The sequence below is a fragment of the Callithrix jacchus genome, chromosome 18 (assembly GCF_049354715.1).
Source record: "Callithrix jacchus isolate 240 chromosome 18, calJac240_pri, whole genome shotgun sequence".
NCBI lineage: Eukaryota > Metazoa > Chordata > Mammalia > Primates > Cebidae > Callithrix > Callithrix jacchus.
Genome location: NC_133519.1, coordinates 30,112,489 through 30,135,257, shown reverse-complemented (window position 1 = coordinate 30,135,257; position 22,769 = coordinate 30,112,489). Strand labels below are relative to the sequence as shown.

General features: G+C 41.6%; 2 long non-coding RNA genes across 4 annotated transcripts in view; one reads left to right on the top strand and one right to left on the bottom strand.

Annotated features, from left to right (window-relative positions):
* The window catches only part of LOC144580262 (uncharacterized), a 29,267-nt gene extending 8,050 nt beyond the window's left edge, over positions 1 to 21,217 (top strand). Inside the window, exons 3-6 of one of the 2 annotated variants that reach the window (XR_013529533.1) lie at positions 2,010 to 2,054; positions 2,143 to 2,194; positions 4,099 to 4,200; positions 21,080 to 21,217. This is a non-coding gene — a long non-coding RNA (uncharacterized LOC144580262). Of the gene's footprint in view, positions 1 to 2,009; positions 2,055 to 2,142; positions 2,225 to 4,098; positions 4,201 to 21,079 lie in introns of both variants that reach the window. The other variant, XR_013529534.1, reaches the window with a different exon arrangement.
* LOC100896466 (uncharacterized) lies at positions 13,653 to 19,828 on the bottom strand. Of its 2 annotated transcripts, none has more exons than XR_008477720.2 (4): positions 19,695 to 19,828; positions 17,579 to 18,205; positions 15,229 to 15,316; positions 13,653 to 14,614 (listed from the first exon to the last, which is right to left on the bottom strand). It is a non-coding gene; the product is annotated as an uncharacterized LOC100896466 (long non-coding RNA). The 2 variants fall into 2 exon arrangements; XR_013529532.1 differs by having other exon boundaries at positions 17,579 to 17,694.
* Positions 21,218 to 22,769: the final 1,552 nt, after the last annotated feature.

Here is a 22,769-nt window from a genome sequence, read left to right as displayed (position 1 = left end):
AAAAAATTAGCTGGGCATGGTGGCGCGTGCCTGTAATCCCAGCTACTCAGGAGGCTGAGGCAGAATTGCCTGAACCCAGGAGGCGGAGGTTGCGGTGAGCTGAGATCGTGCCATTGCATTCCAGCCTGGGTAACGAGCGAAACTCCCTCTCAAAACAAACAAACAAAAAAAAAACAAACAAATTTTGATATTTTCCTACTTCCTGGCACCAGCTCCTATAACTCTTGGAATATCCAGAGTGATAAGAATATCTTTTGTATGCTAATGATGACTGGTGGCTCTGGGACACTGGTGGCTCATGGGAAAGACCAATGCATGGAAGGCTTGAAATTCTAGTCCCACCCGCAGACCTCTGAGGTGGGGAAAGGGACAAGAGACTGAGCAGCAGCCTATGATTTAATCAATTATGCCAAAGTACTGAAAAACCACTAAATGACAGGGTTTGTAGAGCTTCTGGACTGGTAAAAGCATCCACGGGCCAGGATGGGGTGCACCCCAACTCTATGGAGACAGAAGCTCCTGCGCTGAGGGCCCTTCTGAACCTCACTCTATGAACCTCTTTATCTGACTGTTCATTAGAATCCTTTGTAATATGATAATAAACTGGTAAACATAAGAAAAGTGTTTCCCTGAGTTTTATAAGCTGTTTGAGCAAATTATTGAACCTGAAGAGGGGATCATAGAAGCCTCCATTTAACAACTAGTTGGCCAGAAGTACAAGAGGTCTAGGATTTGTGACTGGCGTCTGAAGTAGGGATAGTCTTGTGGCACTGGGCCCTTAGGCTGTGGAGTCTGCACTAACTCTGAGCAGTTAGTGGCAGAATGGAATTGAATTGTTGGACACCCAGTTGGTGTGTGGAGAATCCAGCTATTGGTGTTGGAAAAAGCTTCAGAGTGAGGCTTTAATTATGGCAATTCTCAAACTATGTTCTCATGGAACAGTCATGTTTTCTGAGCTGACTGAGGTACTCTCTGGTGTAGCTGAATGATTATAGGGTTTTAATTTAATGAAAAAACAAGTGCAAGAGTTCTTCAAACTGTGCTTCATGAAAACAAAATTCAGAGATAAACCTAACACAAGCAGAAATGCACGTTCATTTTCTAACATCTAATCTAGTATCAAGGAACTCTGTTCAGCATTACGGAGTCCACAAACTGGACACTAAGACCAGTTTGAAATCTGAACAGATCTGTGATCTGATCTTGACTCAGCTACTTACAAACTGTGTGATTGTAGACAAGTTATCTATCATTTCTAAGGCTCAGTTTTCTTTCTTTCCTGCCCTTCCTTCCTTCTTTCTTTCTCTCTCTCTCTCTCTTTCCTTCCTTCCTTCCTTCCTTCCTTCCTTTCTTTCTTTCTTTCTTTCTTTCTTTCTTTCTTTCTTTCTTTCTTTCTTTCTTTCTCTCTCTCTCTCTCCTTCCTTCCTTCCTTCCTTCCTTCCTTCCTTCCTTCCTTCCTTCCTTCCTTCCTTCCTTCCTTCCTTCTCTCTCTCTCCCTTCCTTCCTTCCTTCCTTCCTTTCTTTCTTTCTTTCTTTCTTTCTTTCTTTCTTTCTTTCTTTCTTTCTTTCTTTCTTTCTTTCTTTCTTTCTTTCTTTTCTTCTTTCTTCAATTATCTATGATTTCTGTTTATTCACCTATCCACCTAGGATAGACATTAAACTAGGCCGGGCACGGTGGCTCTTGCCTGTAATCCCAGCAATTTGGGAGGCTGAGGTGGGTGGATCACCTGAGGTCAGGAGTTCTAGACCAGCCTGACCAACATGGTGAAACCCTGTCTCTACTAAAAATACAAAAATTGTCTGGGCATGGTGGTGGGCACTAGTACTCAGGAGGCTGAGGCAGGAGAACTGCTTGAACCCAGGAGGTAGAGGTTGCAGTGAGCTGAGATCATGCCATTGCACTCCAGCCTGGGCAACAGAGTGAGACTCTGTCTCAAATAATAATAATAATAAAATAAAAAAGATAGACATTAAGCTATTCATTAATATCTATTTTTTTTCACATTTAGGCATTAAGGATGATCACACCTCCGGCCTGCTCTAGCCAATAAAATGTGAGCAGAGGTCAAGATTTATGTCCCTTCCAGGAAAAGCATTTAAGAGCTTATACCAGTTTTCCATCTTTCCTTCTCTCTGCTGCAGTGATTGGCATGTAGATGGTGGAGCCTCAGCTGGTCAGAGTCCCTAAATGAAGGTACTGTCGAGCCTACCCTCTATGGACTTGGTATGTGCAAAAAATACACTATTGTTATGTTTGTGATGGACAGATCAACTTCAAAGAGAGTTTACAGGAGAAGACATTTCTCGTTGTGGTGGGTATGACTTGATATACCAAACTTCAGGAAGGCAGAGAATTAGCTATTTACTTCATTTTGGTGTTTTATGCTAAAGATTCTGAAAGCTCCTATCAAACCACAATTTATTAATTTATAACAAAAACATATTTGGCTGGACATGGTGGCTCACACTTGTAATCCCAGCACTTTGGGAGGCCAAGGCGGGTGGATCACCAGAGGTCAGGAGTTCGAAACCAGCCTTGCCAACATGGCAAAACCCCATCTCTACTAAAAATACAAAAATTAGCCAGGTGCGGTGGTGAGTGTCTGTAATCCTAGTTGCTCAGGAGTCAGAGGCAGGAGAATGGCTTGAACCCAGAAGGTGGAGGTTGCGGTCAGCCGAGATTGTACCATTGCACTCCAGCCTGGGTGACGGAGTGAGACTGTCTCAAAAAAATAAAATAAAAATCATACAGCACAGATTATATATGTCAGGCATATGTTATTGTTATGTTGTGTTAAACTGATGAGATTATGAGATTATTACTTAATTCAATTTAATTTGATTAATACATTGTTTTGCCTTTTCCAGAGAGAATTTAAAGTTGCTTAAAGAGAAATATAGCACAATAAAATAAAAAAGTGACTGAGTAAATTACGAATAGGATATAACATTTGCTTTATAGAATCACTGGGAGAAAACATACATATCCCTTAACATCACTGATAATCAGTAGATAAAACAGTATGAGGTGCCAGCTCCTTTTTATGTCTGGATCCTTCTATATGCCTAAGTGATGGTCCCTCCCTACCCAGATACTGGTTTCATTTTCCACCATGAGCGGGGAGGACTTCCTTGATTTATAATTATAAGCCAGTTTCCTTCACCCCACACTTATTATCACCCTTATTTATTTATTTTTTAATTGTACTTATGTTGCAGAACTTTGCTCCTCAGTTCAGCTTAAACCGGGTTCTTGTCACACAACCAGGAAAAATTAGCCATGCAGACACATTGAAGGGTGAGGGGAACGGAATTTATTGGGCAAAAATAAAAATAAAAGACTTAGCAAAGCAAGAAGGGTTCTTGCTAACAGGCCCCCATTTCACAGACTGATTCTAGGCCACATACAGGAGCTGAAGAGACCAGGATCCTCCCCATTGCAAATGACAGGAACTTCCCGAGGCCCCACCCCGTTCTCCCAGTGCAGAGGCCAGTCAGAGACTCTTCAGGGATCCTCCCCTTCTCTTCCTCCTTCATCTATCACATATCACCATCTGCCATACTTTCTATTTTACTTATTTATTTGTTTGATAAACATTAGCATGGAAGTTGTATGAAGGCAAGGATCTTTGTTCACTGCTATCCCCAGCACCCCAAGCACAAGTATGATGCTTGACATATATAATCAGTGCCGTATAAATATTTTTAGTAAGTTACAAATTAATGAATTGTGACTTTATAGGAGCTTCCAGAATGCTTACTACAGAAGAAGAAAAGGGGTGAAATAGTCAATTGCCTGGCTTCCTGGAGTCAGGGATATCAAGTCATTTCCACCTCACTGAGAACTGTCTTCTGGAAACCCTCCTTGGGGTTGCTGCGCCCATCACCACCTTCCCAGCCTCTTCTCCCCTCTTCTTCCTTCTCTGCATGCTGGTTTTGAGAGGTACTAGTCACTAGACAAACTTCAATAACAATAATATTGAGACTCAGACTAAAATGATGATTAACCACTATTGAGCACTTACAATTTATCAACGGTACTTGTTCTAGTTTCACAGCTAAGTACATTCTATTCATGATCTCATTCATTAATTTCAGAAAACTCTGTGGGTGATGAAATTTTGATCCTTACTTGAAAGATGAGGAAATTTAAGCTTAAAATGCTGAATAATTTGCAGAGGACCACACAGTTCATAAATGGTAATGTAAGTGTTTTTGTTAGCTATTGCTATGTAATGATTCACCAAAAAGGAAGTGGTTTAAATCAATTTACTATTATTTATCATGGCTCTGTGGATTGAATAGGCTCAGTTGAGTAATTCTCTCTTGGGGTCTCCCATATGATTGTGAATGGTTGCAGGTAGATGGCTTCTGGCCTGGGTGTCCAAGGTAAGCTTCCTGTATCTGGCATCTCAGATGTTATGGCTCAAACCCTTGAGGACTGGCAGGGCATCTCACTCTCTTTCTCTGTGTGGTCTGTCCAGATTGTTAGCTTGGACTTCCTCACAGCATGGAAGCCTCAGGATAGTCAGACTTCTTATGTGATGTCTGCCTTCCCATGAGCTATCCTTGGAAGCCCCACAACATCACTTCACTTGCATTCTGTTAGTTACAAAGAGCAGCTCAGATTCACTGTGGGAGGGCATAAATACCCTGGAGGGAATGACTCATTGTCGGGGGGTGTTTTGGAGACTCATTATCATGGTGGAATTTTTTTTTTTTTTTTTTTTTTTTGAGATGGAGTTTCGCTCTTGTTACCCAGGCTGGAGTGCAATGGCGTGATCTCGGCTCACCGCAACTTCCGCCTCCTGGGTTTAGGCAATTCTCCTCCCTCAGCCTCCTGAGTAGCTGGGATTACAGGCACTCACCACCATGCCCAGCTAATTTTTTGTATTTTTAGTAGAGACGGGGTTTCAACATGTTGACCAGGATGGTCTTGATCCCTTGACCTCATAATCCATCCGCCTCGGCCTCCCAAAGTGCTGGGATTACAGGCGTGAGCCACCACCGCGCCCGGCCCATGGTGGAATTTTTAAACCAGCCATTCTGAACCTAGGCTAGAGGTTACAAACTCATTGTCTGCATGGAACTGGCAGATCTTTATAAGCAAGGAAGCCTGATGCAAAACAATTGGGCCTGGGACAGACTATGCTGGACTGAAGAACACAGGTGTTATTAAGGGGCACTTACTGCTCAGCACCAGCTGACTTTGCCTTGCAGGACTACAGGCCCCTTGTTACTGCATCCTCTGAATTTTTAAAGGAAATTCAGTAACCTGGGTTTTTATATAAAATATCTTAATATGAAAAACATGATATTGGTCAAGCAAAACATTTCTGTGTTTAGCTTGGCTGCTAGCTAGATCTCCACTGTTCTAGATCTCCAAGGTAACATACACACACATTAGCACAGCACACAAGGCCCTCATGACCTGTGGGGATTACCTTGCCTGGCAGTCCAGCCTCATTTCTCACTTTTTTCTTTTCTGAGATGAATTCTTGCTCTGTCACCCAGGCTGGAGTGCAATGGCACAGTCTTGGCTCATTACAACCACTGCCTCCCAGGTTCAAGCCATTCTTCTGCCTCAGCCTCCAAAGTAGCTGGGATTATAGGTGTCTGCCACCATGCCTGGCTAATTTTTGTATTTTTAGTAGAGACGGGGTTTCACCATGTTAGCCAGACTGGTCTCGAACTCCTGACCTCGTGGTCCACCCTCCTCCACCTCCCAAATTGCTGGGATTACAGGCATGAGCCACCATACCCGGCTGCGTTTCTCACTTTTCTCTAACATTTGTGCATTCACCAAGTATTTATTAATTCCTATTTACCAAGTCTGTTCGATGGTCTGGGGATGTAGCAGAGAGTAAAACAAAGTCCCTGCCTTCAGGGGGCTTACATTCTAGTTGGAGACAGACAATAAACAAATAATTGTGTAAAATATCAGATGGCACTAAGCACCATAGGGAAAAATAAAGCCGGTGAACCCTAGCTGGCAGGTTGCACAACATAACCTGCTCTCTTGTTCTGCTCTTCTGTCTACCTTGAATGGCTCTTCTTCCTTTCAGCTTAACTGCCTTCTACCTATCATATCACTTGGGGGTCTAGCTTGAGGGTCAAACCTCTGACCCCTCTCATCCTGCAGGTGTGAAATTGGTGGCACTTAGGAGCAGTGCTCCTTGCTTCTAAGGCATTTGTGTCTACTCTTACCATATAGTTATAACTGTTTTTTTTTTAAGTTTATAATTTCTTTTCAGTATCCTCCACTAGGTAGTGTGTAAATTGAGGGCTTCTGCATACTCTTAAATTTTCCACAAATCTTTGTTGATTAAAGAAGCAGTCTCTTTGGAAAGATCTTCAAGGAAGGAGCTGCTTGGTGGGAGAAGAATTCTCCTGCCCTCTGTTTTTTTCTTTCCCTTTTCCAATAAGAAAGGTTCTTTCCCCTTCTCGCAAAGCACAAAACTATGCATGAGGTTATTTGAAAATCAAGTAAAAGGACATGGTTTATGTCCTTTGGTTTGGGGGCTGGATATTCATGAGTATGAAATGTCTTATATTTTCAGTGAGTCACAGGAACCCAGACTAACTTTACCTGGTTGTGAGACAATACACTCATTCTGTTTGCATATTCATACACACACTTAGGCATGAAAAAAGATGAAACACGTCCTTTATATCTACAGTCTGGGACTTATCTCTATGCATTTCACTAGGCAGATAAACAGGATGCACACTTGTAATCCACAAAAGTCAAACACTAAAATCTGCTTCTGGCACTGCTCTGTATCTGCCTGGTATCTTTGACTTTCTCTGTGCTGTGGTTCTGTCTGGCTTCTGCTGCCTGGCTTTCTAATGTGTAAAGCCTCCTTTGTCTAACATTCTGAGATCCTTTGTGGGTGTGCCTGGAGGCCAGCTTGGTTTTCTAGAAGACCCAAAAGTGGTTCTCCCTCTGCCCTGCATGTTGCTGCCCATGGAACAAGATGACGGCTGAATTTCTGTTGCTTGGTGGAGTACACACATGTTCCACTGCACTCTGGAACGCTTGAGCTCTTGGGCCCAGACCACAGAGTGCTGTGGGCAGATCAGCCTCTGATCTGTCTCATCTTTGGAAACCCTGACTTTCAAGTTATGTCAGACCCTCTCCAAAGGAAAGTAACCAGGTTAGAAGCCCGTTTGAGGAGAGGAGCAGCCTTGAGCAGCAGGTGACTGTCTGGGAAGCTTGTGCCCTGGAAGGTCGGCTGGGGAGAAACACCCACCCAAGGGCATAGGATGTGTGTGCCTTGCCTTTTAAGGGAGGGCCGCTTGTGGAACAGGATGGTCTGTTTTGGTTGCAGCTCCAGGAGCAGACTGAACCAGACCTGCAGGAATGCCCGGAGGGGTCTGAGCAAACTTAGTCATGAGAATTAGGGTCACTTACCACATCGGCCATTTCTCTTCAACTGGTAATTTGCTTCATATGATGCTTTCAGTAAAATGGGCCCAAAGGTTTTATTGTTGTTGTTTGTTTAAACATAAAGCTAAAATAAATGGAGATAATTCTTTAAGCCCCATGTCAAATTCAGCTTTCTCCATGAAATATTTCCTCAGCTTCCAACTCTGTTCTTTCTCCTCCTCCAGTCTAAATATGCCATCTCTTCTTTAACACAATACTGATTTAGAGTCTTAACGTGTTTCTCACACTTTCTCTTATCATGTAGTTACTGTTACATGAGAACTTCTCAGCTTCAATGCTGTTTTCCTGTCTATGGACAATCAGGGTTCCTATACTGGCTCGTTCCTCTTTGCCTCCCTGAAGCAGTTAGTGTAGAGCTTTATGTCACAAGAACTCAATGATAATAGTAGAACCAAAGAGCTCTTAGCCTTGCACCATTCTCTTTTCCACTCCTGGCGACTTGATGACCTGCAATGGTCACATGCTAGGAGGATTTCCAGGCAGACTGCCTAAACATTTCAAACAGATTGGGTCACGTTGGTAGAGCACACAGCATGGCATGAGCTTGAGAAATGTGTTATGCTTAGACCGCCCATGAACTTTATAGCTATTTTACAGTCTGAGAGCTACAGACAATCTTTCCACCAGTGATAGCCGAGTCACGTCCTTGAGGACAATAAATATTTTCCATTTCATTGTATCCCCACAGTGGTACCTGGTGCCTGGTGCTCAGGAAGTGTTGGTGGAATGAGTGATTAGGTTGCCTGGCTTTGCAGGGGCTTATCAGTTTATAATTTGCTCCACTGATCTTTCCTCGAACTCCAGGGAAGGAGGAGGGACTGATGGTTAGCAGAAAATTACCCAGGAGAGACAAGAAATTAATGCTACTCAAAAAGTAGGATCTCTAGTAAGCCCTGAAGGCTTAATGGTGTGTCTTTGTGAAAGGACTGAAGTCTGCCCTGCTTGTGCTGGATGAAGGCAGAGAGGAAGGGCAACCACAGGGAAAGAAGGACTTTGAGATCAGGATGTTCATCATAAATGATGGAAGCTTGGGATTTAGCAAGAGAGAAAATGTAGTGGTGATGAACTCTAATTTCAGGCATTAAGGGGTACCTCTAATTGAAAAATTGTATTCTGGGGACCTGGAAAGCATTGTGGGAGTCAGAGGAGGTGAAACTTCAACAAAAATAGTTTCATATTGTCACACTGAAACTCAGTGGAATGTTAGGTGGGTGGGCAACTAGAGGTCAGCCTGGGATGAGCTCTCATCTCCTGGTAAGCTCTACTCTGCCACTGAAGCACCCTTCTTAGGGCCAGAACCCCCATTTGGGTGAAGTTAACCTCTCCTCTTCTCAGGAGCTGGGAGGACTCAGGCAGTTTTCATTGCCCTTTAACTGAAACTCTTAATCTCTTTAAGCATCTACTCAGTGTCCTTGTTGAGGGTATATTAGGTCTCTTTTGGTTGCAAATGACAGAAACCAAACTCAAAAAAAAGAAAATTCTGGTTTCTACAACATATAAAATGTAGTAATTATTTCCCAGATTAAGATTCAGTTGGAATCCTACACTGAGATGATATCCACAAATCCATCTTTGTCCATCTCTCAGCTCTACCATCTTTAGACATTCTCATGTAGATGACCAGCCAAGCCCAGCAGAATAAAAGCACTTCTTTACCAGTAGCTTCAGCAAAGGTCCCAGAGCTGCTCAGAAACAGTCAGATGCACCACTGGACCATCCATAATCTAGTCACTGGGGCTAACGAGACTCATGGGTTTAATGAAGCAAGCTGGATTCTGTGCTCATGCCTGGAACAGTGGGAGCAGCTGCAATTGAACCACATGAACGGGGTATAGGAGGGAAGCATAGGTAGTTACTCAAAGAAAATTGGACTCAGCAAAAATGTGGTGATGGTTGCAGGGCAAATTTACACTACAATGGCCAAGTGCAGTCACTTCACTTCTGCTGTGTAAGAGTTTACAAGTGTTCTGCTGGGTGCCACGGCTCATGCATGTAATTCCAGCACTTTGAGAGGCTGAGGAGGGAGGATCATTTGAGATCAGGAGTTTGAGACCAACCTGACTAGCATGGCAAAACCCTGTCTCTACTAAAAATACAAAAAAAATTAGCCAGAAATGGTGGCACATGCCTGTACTCTGAACTACTCAGGAGATTGAGGCAGGAGAATTGCTTGAACCCAGGAGGCGGAGGTTGCAGTGAGCTGAGATCATGCACTGCACTCCAGCCTGGGCAACAGAGCAACAGTCCATCTAAAGTTTAAGAGTGTTGACATAAAAACACTCATTTCTCTCCATCTATGTTTTAAGGCTAGCTCCCTGAAATTGGTTCTCCCCCTCTTCAGGACCTTCCTCATACCTTAGAAAAGCCGGTTGTAAAAAGCTGGATGTTTTCTTCAGGAGGGCAAATACCATTTTATTTTTTCTCAATTCAGAGGATCAAGAAGCATAGTCTCTGCTTCTCAGCTGAGGACAAATATATAGTTTCTAGGATCAATTATTTAGGGGCGAGATAACATCACAGATTTATCTGGATAGAAGTAAATTTTCACATGGTTTGAGTCTTGTCTCTAAGGCATTCAGGGTTTGTGCATCTGTGGTGAGTGCCTGGCCCTGACTGATGCTGGGGATCGGGGGTTTTGACTCTGGCCCTGCCACTCACTACTGGATGAGCCTGGGTGATTCACTGTTTTCCTGGGCCTCAGTTTTCGCATCTTTTGTATTACGGTTTGGACTGAAGACTCTCTCTCTAGTGTCATCTCTTTTCTAAAGAGTTTGATTTTTAGCTGACAGTCAAATCCTTAATAATCTGAGTTGCCCACCAAGCATGATATGATTGTCCCCTGAATACATGAAGCACAGAGGACATGAAGCAAGGAAGGAGTGACATCTGTGCACAGGAAATCTCTAAACCGAACATATTTAATATTTAATCTTTTCCTGTTTGCTCTGAGGCATTTCATTATTGGAAATGGCAGGCTGCCATCCACCATGTCTGGCACAGTTTGGGAAGGTCATTCTATCTCAGATTTTCAACTGAACGATGAGGAACATGGCCCCCAAACTGTGAGTCCCCTAAGGAATTGTGCCGGGACCATTATGTCCTCGCACCCTCTGTGGGCACCCTGTATGTATTAGGTGCTCAAGACAGGTATGGGTGGAAATGAACAGAAACAAATGCTTGCTTGTTGTTTTATTTCTGGACGTCTAAGATGTGGTGGGGAAGCACTAGGAGACAGGGCAGATGCTAACTCTTCCACATGCTGGCTGTGTGGTCTTAGGACCTCCTCTCCCCTCCTAATGTTCCCATCTTTGAAACAAGAGACAGCACAGGATGATCTCCATGTTAGTCTAGTGCTGAGATTCTAGAGACATCTAAGGATTTAGGTGGGTAAGATGGTTGTTACAAACTGAATTTTGTACTCTTCCAAATTCATGCATTGAAACCCTAACCCCTAATGTGACTATATTTGGAGAAAGAACTGAGATGAGGTACTTAAGGTTAAGTGAGGCCAAAAGGGTGGGGTCTGAATGTGCTAGGGTTGGCGGCCTTAACAGAAGAGCAAGAATGAGATCACTTTCTGCCAAGTGAACTCACAGCGAGGAGGCAAACTGCAAGCCAGGAAGAGACCCCACGCCAGAACCTGACCATGCTGACACCCTGATCTTGAACTTCCAGCTTACAGAACTGTGAGAAAATAACTTTCTGTTCTTCAGGCCACCCAGTCTATGGTATTTTATTATGGCAGTGTGAGCAGACTAAGGTAACAGTACTACAGCGGGCTGGCAAATAAGGCTCAGGAGAGAGACCTCATTTGTAAAATAACAAACTGGTACAAGAGCTAGGGATCTTTTCACTACTGGCTGCAGCCATACTTTTCCTATTGTCCCTAGGTCTGTGACAGACAGCAAGCCACACCTCAGACACAGAGCCCATATGCTTAACACTTGCTTCTCATGAGCCCCCCAGCATGGAAGGCTCCCAAGTATCCAGCTACACACCCCTAACCAATATCTGCTAGGCACTGAAAGGAAACAGTGGGTGACAAAAGCAACGACTTTGACATTTAAGTCAGCCTTTGGCGCATCTGCTTTCCCACAAACTCACCGTGACACATGTTTTTGCAGTAAAGCATTTCAAGCACAAAAAAAGGCCGCATGAAAGAGCCCACAAGACCCAGGTGTTTCCAGTCTTAATAGATGTTGTTTGAGGTGCGCCTCCCACCTTATCCCACCTCCTCACAGCCCTGCAGTTGGTGGCCCTTTTTCAGCCTTGCACACTTGGGGGCGCTACTCACTGGATTACCTGGCGCACTGCTTTTTTGTTTCTGTTTTGAGACGGAGTCTCACTCTGTCACCCAGGCTGGAGTGCAGTGGTGCGATCTCAGCTCACTGCAACCTCTGCCTCCCAGGTTCAAGCGATTCTCCTGACTCAGCCTCCCACATAGCTGGGACTACAGGCACCTGCCACCATGCCTGGCTAATTTTTTGTATTTTTAGTACATACAAGTTTTACCATGTTGGACAGGCTAGTCTCCTGACCTCAAGTGATCCACCCACCTCGGCCTCCCAAAGTGCTGGGATTACAAGTGTGAGCCACCGGGCCCAACCTGGAGAACTGTTTTTTATAAGCTCTCCCACAATGGGCCCTCTGAGAATTTTGCCTCAAACACCAATAGGCGGCATAATCTCATGCCAGTCATTTAACTTATTTGAGTGTCAGTTTACTCATCTGTATTCAAACAGATATTTATTGAGTACCTCTAATATCAGGCGTTAATCTAAGTTTGGAATTCATCATTAGCCATTTCTTTTTGAGAAATTCAGACTATTAGTCATGATATGATTTAGTAACCCCTGTGTGACCTCTAACACTGTTCTCAGTCATGCACAATGTATCATGCTTGTGTATGTGGACTGAAAATGCAAGATCAATTTGCAGAGTCACCTCAATTTTACTGTATCCGGGTTCGCCATGAGGATTCTAACTGCAAGAGAGCCTGATGCGCCTCCTGAGAGAAATAGTGAATGCACTGAATGGTATTTAAACCTTTGCACCAGGAAGGAGGACAGTGATGCTTCCTGGCTTTTTGGGATGTGTTTTGGGTGGCAAGAAGGTTATCTGGAGGCAAGAAAGAACAAAAGTTGCCATGGGTGGGATCCAGTTGGATTATTAACAGGAATGAATACTGTTGGGTGTAAGCCTGTGTAATTTCTCTTAAATATCATCTCTCTCTCTCTCTCTTTTTTTTTTTTTTGAAGTATTTAAGGGTCAAAAATTGGTAAGAAATTGAAAAAGTGAATGAATGGTAACTTGACGGTACTGTAAAACTACTACTTGGGGCTGGGCGCGGTGGCTCACACCTGTAATCCCAGCACTTTGGGAGGCTGAGGCAGGTAGATCATGAGGTCAAGAGATCGAGACCATCCTGGTCAACATGGTGAAACCCTGTCTCTACTAAAAATACAAAAAATTACCTGGGCATGGTGGCGCGTGCCTGTAATCCCAGCTACTCAGGAGGCTGAGGCAGGAGAATTGCCTGAACCCAGGAGGCGGAGGTTGCAATGAGCCGAGGTCATGCCATTGCACTCCAGCCTGGGTAACAAGAGCAAAACTCCATCTCAAAACAACAACAACAACAACAACAAACTACTACTTGGGGAATCTGTGTAGAGTTGTTTCAAAATTATCAGTTGAGTGTGTATTAGTTGTCAGGCACTCTGCTAGGCTATGTCTACACACTCCCTGTATTCATGGCATTAGAATACAGTGAGGAAGACAGACATTATAAAAAGTATGTGTAAATATGTGTCTGTGTATATATATATATATATATATATATATATATATATATATATATGTGTGACTAATGGGAAATTGTGATACGTACTAAAAAAAAACACACAGAATATTATGAAAGAGAATACTAACAGGGAATATCTCACTTAGATGGAGTGACCAGCGAAGGCCTCTTTGAGGATGTGATGTTTAGGATGGAAGGATTCTAGGAGCTGGTCCTAAAAGAATGGGGCAGAAGTGTGGCAAAGTGGATTCCAGGCAGTGGGAGCTTCTCAAGCCAAGGCCCTGTGGTGGAAATCATTTGCCATGTTTGATGAACTGAAAGGTTGTGCAGACATAATGTGGTGAGAGAGAAATAAAGTGAGGTAAGTTGGAGAGTTAGAAAGAGTCCAGAAAACGCAAATTCTTGGAAGTCATGGAAAATTCAGATTTTATTCTAAAGTCAATAGAAAGCGACCGAAGTGTTACTTGAAACAGCAGAGTGATGTGGTTGGGTTTACATGTACACCAGTAGCACCTGATGCAATGACATGGCCCACCTCAGTGAAAGGTGGGGAACACACCTCTGCTTCTTCTACAGTCACGTCAGCAGCAGGCCATTAAGGGCTTCAAAGTGCCTTCAGGGCCTGGAGCACATGGCATCACTGAATGACGGTGCAGAGGAATCTTGATTCCCAGCAAGAAATCCTGTTCCAGAACCGGGACGCTTCTGTATCCATTAATTCGATCAACATATATTTGTGAGTTTTTACTAATAATGGTGAGCAAATAGACACAGTGTACCACGTATAATTTGTTAGTACTCAGTATCATGTCTGTTATTCTATACTTTTCCGTGTCCCCAGGAGCATAAAGTCTAGAAATTACAATTACAATTTTTATCCTCCATTGCAAATAGGATCCCAAATAGATTCCACCAATAAGAAGAAGTTGCATGAGATTTAGAAGGTAGAAGAGAAGGGGAAGACATTGTTCTGCATAGCAGCTACTAGGAGAGTAGAAGCAGTGTGGAATTTTCTCACTGCTTTTGGGTATCCTCCTAAGAATTACCAAGTCAGTGCTCCTAGCAACTGAAAGGATTGGTTAGAGAACAAGAACTGCACTTTAAAGTTTCCTAAAAGTGGCCTTCCTGAGCTTTACTTGCCCAGCCTTTAATTCCTATATTAAACCATTTCTTACTCTGTATACTTAGAGTGGCTTCTGTTTTTCTGACCAGACCTTGACTGATATAAATGGGACAAGGAAAGAAAGGGCATACTCCTGAGATCACAATGTTCGTTTTGTATGGTGTCAAAGTTGAATGATCACTTTGACTGCGTTGCAACTGTCATCCACAGCCTCTGGATTCTCCCCTTCAACCTCCTGCAACTTGGAGAAAACAGAGTTATGTGTGATAGTTTATCCCTCAACTCATTCTTTCACAGTAAAAAAGGACAGCAAAGTTCTTTTTCTCTTAGAAACTAACCTTATCAAATTGAAGCATAAAGCAAGTTTTGGCCATCTACCTATTAAAGTACAATAAGCCATCTTTAATATCTTACAGAATTTCCTGAACCCATCAGATCTTGTGAGGTGGGAGTAGAAAAGGCCATATACACAAAGGGTAATACAGGTTGAGCATTCCTAATCCCAAAATCTTAAATCCAAAATGCTCCCAAATCCAAAAGTTTTGAGATCCAACCTGATACCACAGGTGGAAAACTCCACACGTGAGCTCACTTGGATCACAGTAAAAACACAAACAAAATTTTGTTTCATGCACAGAATTATTGAAAATATCATATAATATTATCTCCAGACTAGGTATACAAGGTGCATGCAAAACATAGATGCATTTTGTGTTAAGAACTGGGTCCCAGCTCCAAGATACCTCATTATGTGTGTGCAAATATTCCAAAATCTTAAAAAAGTTCAAAATCCAAAACACTTCTGGTCCCAAGCATTTTAGATAAGGGATACTTAACTGCAGAAAGAGCGGATACCTTTTGGAGATGACAGGTGAAGGTGTGAGCGAATCCTGGTTACACTTGTCACCAAGGTTACTTTTCTTCTCTGAGTCCAATTACTCATCTATGAAGATAATATATATACTAATTTTTGTGGGACCATGGTGCATATTGCTAATGATGCTGGTGATAAATAATAATTACAGCTAACAGTTGTAGAGCATTTACTATACCCTGGACACATGAATTAAGTCATTTAAGTCATTATTCCCACAATAATGTCAGAGGTAACAGAGATAAGAAATGTAGCAGGGCTGACAAGGTGACATAGTAACATGGGTTTCTGACTCCATCCCCTGAACTCGGTCTCAATTCCCAGAAAAAAAAGTATCTTGTTGGGCCTGAGAAACTGACATAGACCTGAGAAATTCTTGAGGGGAGAAGGGTGGGGCTTGGGTCTTGATGTGCATGTGAGTAGATGCATACAACAGCTCAGAGTGGAAGAATGTCAGATTCCATAGAGTGATAGGTTTGGTGCCAGAGCTATGGTTCTGCACATTTCTGTTTCCCATGTTGCCATAATTAGTTACATAATCATAATTGCATAATCATTCCCATAATTAATTACACCAATAATTTCATTAGTGTAATTAATTACAGAAAGTGAACATTCTGAAAGCTTCTGGAGAAGAATGGCAAGTCGCCTGAAAAGGAATGAGAGTTAGATTGACCACTGACTTCTTAATAATAGCCTTGGATACAAGAAGACAAAAATTATATTTGCCAATTTTTTGGGAAAAAGTATGTCATATTTGGAAATGTATAGTCAAGTAAACCATCATTTAAGTATGAAGGCAAAGGAAACATAAAAATACAACACAATCCAGAATTTAAATTTTAGGTGCTATCAACATGGCATCCCACCAACATACGGAGGTAGTGGCTGGGGATGGAGTGGTTGTATTAAGGTGCTAATGTTCAGGGACCTACATAGATGTTTATACATTTAAGGGATTGGTAGAAAAATAGATAAGAGCCCATTTTTTTTAAATAAAAGTAACCACCAGAAGAATAAAAATAAGAATATTTACATTTCCTATCAGCAGAAAAACAATTTGGTCTATCTAGTAGAAAGAAAGGGCCATGAGTGATGGCTCACTCCTGTAATCCCAGCACTTTGGGAGGCTGAGGCAGGTGGATCACAAGGTCAGGAGATTGAGACATCCTGGCCAACATGGTAAAACCCCATCTCTACAAAAAAACACAAAAATTAGCTGGGCGTGGTGGCAGGTGCCTGTAGTTCCAGCTATTTGGCAGGAGAATCTCCTGTGGAGATTGCAGTGAGCATAGATTGTGCCACAGCACTCCAGCCTGGTGACAAAGCGAGACAAAAAAAAAAAAAAAAGGAAGGAAGGGGGCAGGAGTCTGATATATACCACAAAATAAGGTGGTGTTAATATATAGGCCCAAATATAACCACAGTAGCAATTTTAGTATCAGACAGAACAGAACCCAAGGTAAAGAAATATTCTAAAGCTAAAAAATGAACAAAATACACTCATAGAAATGAGAGTAAAATAACTATGGACATATGTGTATCTAATGAGATAGCTCAAAACAAAAGATCAAATGACAAATGTAGAAACAAATAGATATATTATTCATTGCACTTGGAAATTTTAACATACTCATTTTAGAAACTGAAATGTCAAGCAAAGTTACAGCACACTTGAATGATATCATTAAAACCCCCCAACTAATATATAAATGTAAATTGTAACAAATACATGGATTTATAGCAAATCGAAAACAGATTTTTTTTCAAACAAGAGGCACTTTCACAAAAATAGAGTATTAGCTGCAAGAAAAGTCTCAATAAATTTCAAATTGTCAACATTATGCAGACTACATTTTGCTCTCTCTCCTGAGAAGTTAATCTGTACGGACCATGTCAATGGGCTTCCTTGCTCTCTGGCCTTCACTAGAGTTTGCCCAATGTGGAGCACCACCAGAAGGGGAGGATGGGGTAGAACAGGGTACTGATTGCAGCTGCTCCTTGTGTAGTCACTGAAGACTGGCTGCAGTTCTTGACTGGAAGTCACAATTGCTGTTCAGGCAGCCTTCTCCACAAAATTTTTTCATCCTGAGGTTCTAGTAACTTCCTTCTCTCCCCACCTAGTGGTCATCGCAACACTGGTCCTTCAAGTTCCAGAGCATCATAGGATCCCCTTTGGTTTCCCACCTTTGTGTTTGTAAACAATCCCTTTTATTAAGTCCTTCTTAAGTTATTCTAATTTCAGTGTTTCACCCTTTTGCAGATGAAATCCTATTAATACAATAGGGAAATTCTCTTAGTCCCAGAGGCAAAATACAAAAAACCAAATACCTTTGGAAAATATACTCATACTTATTATGAGAAGCTTTAGATGCAGACTCTTCAAGATTGGAATGAAGACAAACATGTCCAAAATCACGGGTATTGTTTTAAATAGTTCTTGAGGTCTGAGGCAATATGAAAAGAAAAAGAATGAGGTATAAGGATTGAAAAAGGATAAAAACTGGTTACCTTTTCCACTGAAAATGTATATTTCTATAAAAACAGAATCAACATACACACTATCAAAAGTAAAAAACGAGATCCACAAGTTTGTAAGAATCAACATTATTATAAAATAAAGAGCATTCATCTAAAGCAGCAATAGCCGTATGTTATTATCTATCGCTGCATAAAAGTTACCCCAAAGTGTAATGGTTTAAAATAACAAATATGCATTATTTCACAATTTCTGTGGGTCAGGAATCCAAGCTTGGTTTGGCTTGGATAGGTCGGGCTATCCAAGATAGGTCGGGCTGCAATCATCTCAAGGTGTCACTGGAGCAGAATCCACTCAGTGACTCAGTCGCGTTGCTATTAGAGGCTTTAGGTTCTTGCTGGATGTTGGCCAGAAAAATTACTTCTTTGCCACATGGGCCTCTCCCATTGGTCTGCTCACAATATGGAAGCTTGCTTCCCCTAGAATGGGGGAAGGGAGGATAAAAACTGGTTACCTTTTCCACTGAAAATGTATATTTCTATAAAAACAGAATCAACATACACACTATCAAAAGTAAAAAACGAGATCCACAAGTTTGTAAGAATCAACATTATTATAAAATAAAGAGCATTCATCTAAAGCAGCAATAGCCGTATGTTATTATCTATCGCTGCATAAAAGTTACCCCAAAGTGTAATGGTTTAAAATAACAAATATGCATTATTTCACAATTTCTGTGGGTCAGGAATCCAAGCTTGGTTTGGCTTGGATAGGTCGGGCTATCCAAGATAGGTCGGGCTGCAATCATCTCAAGGTGTAGTTTAATCTCAGAGGTGAAATCCCATCATTTTTGCTGTATTCTATTAGCTAGAAGTGAGTCAGTAAGTCTAGCTCACTCTCCAGGAGAGGGTATAATAGAAGTGCATACATAATAGGAAGTGGCAGATTATTGGCATCATCTTAGAGACTACCTACCACAGCATCTGAAAATACCACAGAAAATAAGACCCCATTTGTAATCACACCAGAATTACAAATTACCAAGCAATTCATCTGAGAAAGCGTGTATGAGACTATGGAGAAAAATTTGAAAGATCATACAAATAAGAAAAATTGCTGCAGTAGGGTAACAATAACAGTTCCTCCAAATTATTGCAATTACAGTTAATAGATTAGTAGGATGTTTTAGGAACATGGCAGTTTTTTCATATACATATATGAAAAAATATGAAATAATTATGCCCAAATAGTTAAGTAGATTTTAAAAATATAAAAAAAGTGGGGTATTGTGCCACACCATCTCTCAAGACATTCCACAAGCTGCAATTACAGAAACAATGTGATCCTGGTATTAGAACAGATAAACAGATCAATGAAACGGAAATAAGAGTTCAGAAAAAGACTCAACTCTATGCAGAAACGATATGTGATAAATATGCCAATTTAGTGGGGGAGAAGGTGGGTTGTGTGGGAAAATTAGTTTCATACATGGGGAAAAATAGACTCCTATCTCATCTCACAAAGATGGACTCTAGGTGGATTAAAGTCTAAATACAAAACCTGTGCAGCTATGGATTAATACCTAGAATATAAAGTACAAGGAGATCCTGCAAATCAGCACAAAAAAGGTAGGAAATCCAGTTTAAAAATGGGTATGGTATGTGAATAGGAAATATATACAAAAAGGAAAACTTGAATGCTAACAAGCATATGATCAGATGTTCAACCTCACAGGAGATCAGAAAAAGGAAGATATAGACAATGATTTATAACTTTATAGTCATAATCCTTGGCAAAAATTAAAAGGTGGATAATACCAAATAGAGCTGAGGACATCGGATAAAATAGCTCTTACATAATTGGTGGTGGTGTTAAGGCATTCAGCCACTCAGATGAGTCTCAAGAAATCACTTAGTGAAATTAAATGTGTAGGTGCATGTCTGTGAATGTACTGGGGTCTTTGCTCACCTCTGGGGAAAATCAGAAGATTTGGTTTTCTTACTCACTCGGCAGATAGTCTTGGAATTCTCCTCTAGGTTTGTGAAGGTTCACAGTGGCTGCTTTCGTCGTGCATCACTCTCTGTGATTGCTGAGTCACCTCTGGAGCTTTGAGTCACAGTCCACTGAGTCCACTTCCCTGCGACACCACTGCATGGAAGATCGAAATAGGAACTTTGTTCTCTTTATGACCTGGTCCTTTTAACCTCCACGTGACTAGTGTAGTAGCATAGTTAAATCCTTTTTCTAGATGGTTAAGACAATTCTGAACAAAATTACAAAGCTGAAGGGACCACAATTAAAGATAACTTGAATGTTCATCTAATGAGAAGATATCTTTTAAAATTGTAATAACTTGTATAAAGTGTTTTCTCTTATTTGGTCCTCCAAGTAAATTTGCTCCCAAGTGTCACCTAGGTCCCTTTGAATCTCTATGGCTGGTAAGCCTCTCCCTCCTCCTAAAAGAGATTGTCGGCTCTGAATATTTCTCCTCTGTCTATCCTCCGAGGAACCTCTGGTTCCAGAATTAGAGATTCTGCAGGTACAATTGGAGACAGTAGAGCAAGACTGAGCAAAGCTCTTCAGTTAAAATTCCCAGCCTGTGGGAGCCACCAGCCTTTGATTTGTTTATTAAGTTCATCTCTCAAAGGCGAATATTATTTTCTTTAGCATTCACAGAACTAAGATCTGCCTGTAACAATTATTTCTTCTTATTAATAAGGTTTTGGAAGTATCCCAAAACGTAATGGGTCCCTGTTATTGTACCTACGGGTGTTTTATTTTTCCATGATTTTGCCAACCTGTGATTGTTTGGTGTTATTACTGAAGATCAATACAAGTGTTTAAAATGTTCTCTTTGACTCTATTTCAGTTCACATTCTCTCTATGGCTGGAGGATAGTGGGAGGGTCAGGGGCAGGTATTTACCTCTTAATTTCTTCTGTTGCAGAATGAATCAAAAGAAGCAGCAGGGAAGGAGATGTGAAAATAGAGCATAATTCTTATTGGAGAGTGCTGGTATGGAAAAGTCAGGAGGTTTTAGCCTGAAATGGAGGGGCCTATCTGTTCAGGGTAGGATCTCAGAGAGATACTGGATGTCAAACATTAACTTTTCACTTTCCCCGACAACCTCTCTCCCTCTCTCCACTTCGTTTGTCCTTAACGGAAGAAGGTCAATTACATTAAGTCTATAGATGAATTATTTGGGGAGAGATTCACTAAATTTACAACAAGAACATCTGTTGAGTGCCTATCTTGGTGGTAGGGACTATTCTAAGTGTATCAAGTGCTTTGACTCATTTAATCCTCTTAATTTCCATAAAGCAGGTACTGTTAGGATCATGCTTATTTTTACAGATGAGAAAACTCTGGCACCGAGGAGGGAAAGTGACTTGTCCAGTTCACACAGCTAATGAGCAGAAGAGTTGGGATTGGATGCCACATAGTTTAACAACTCTTCAGAACCACTGACCTCCAACCATCAAGCAACACCACCTGCCTATCCTCCCCATCCAGGATATGGTGAATTTTTCCCACTTATTTGAATCTTTGCCATTTTCAGTAGAATTTTTATAATTTAAAAAGCATGGTTCTGAACAATTTTTGTTACAGTTGTTTTGGGATTTTCAAATAGTTTTGTTTTATGTATGGTAGAATTCTTAAAATTATAGTTTCTGATTATAATGAAGTTTAAACTTAGTTTATAACGGTAAATAAAGCCACATATGAGTTCAAAAGCTCGTTAACTCGTGCACAGTCTTGCTAGTCTCATCCCTTGCCCTGTTTAAGAGTGGCGAGTGGGATGTGAGCAGGAGTGCCTGGCAAGGAGGCAGTGGGAGCTGATGCTAAAGAGCCTTGGGTAATGCTTAAGGAGCTTGCACTACTCCTGGTATCAGACCTTTCAACACAAGGCAGGGAAGTGAGATCGTTAGGTTTGCTTTTTAAAACGTCTTTCTCGTAGCATTTTACTGGGTGATTCGGGCTTGGGAAAAATTGGTGGCAGGTCACCTGTTAGGGCATCACTGCAGTATTTCAGGTGAGAGATAATAAAAATCTGACCCTGGGCAATAGCAGTAAGAAAAATGGGAATGGCAAGGGTGGGGCAGGGGGAACCTTATATTGAGGGGAGGGTAAGGAACAGGTCTCAGGTAAAAGCAACAATCCTGGGTGACCAGTTAAATGTTGGGGGAGAGGAAAAGAGAGGAGATGAAGTTGTCTCCAGAAAGAGTGGCCTCAGGAGAAACAGGTTGTGGGGGGATGGGGTTGGGCTGGCGTGGGCAGAATCCATCGGGGAAATAGTACCTTTGGTATTGGTTTGGTACAGGTGAGTGGGCCTGAATGATAGCCACAGAAATCCCAAAGCATGATATAAAAACTAATGAAATTTGAAAAGTAATAAACCTGAAAAAGAAAATGACAAAGTGGGATTTACAGGGCATTTGTATGGCTTATATTGGAGAATAATTAGGACTGAAGCTAACTACTTGGAAGTTATTGGCATATAAATGGTATTTGAGGCCAGAGGAGAAAGGGTGAGGTGAGTCCAAGGAGAGAGGCCTGCTTTAAATGAAACAAAACAAAGAAATAGGGCACAGAGTTAAATTTGAATGTCAGATTATACAATAAATAATTGTTTAGTATATTCCATGTGTGGACACGTTTAAGACATACTTGCCCTAAAAATTATGTATTATTTATCTGAAATTCAAATTTAATTGGTCACCATGTGTTTAATCTGGCAACCATAACAGTGGCTGCACAAGAAATGTCAGCAGAGACCAGGCAGGCCTTTCAGATGGTGAGGTGATGTGTAAGACACAGGGGCGTGGTGGAGGCTGGGTGACCCAGAACACCTGTCCTTCATTCTCAGGGGTAGCTGCTACCCATGGCCTTGAGGGTGTCCGACATTCTGATGTTTCAAAAGAGAATAGAAATATTTTTTTAATGTGTATTTAAAAATATATAATATTTTTAGTATCAATATTTAAAGTGGTCAGTTGGGCTGGCTGAGTGCAGTTGCTCATGTCTGTAATCCCAGCACTTTGGG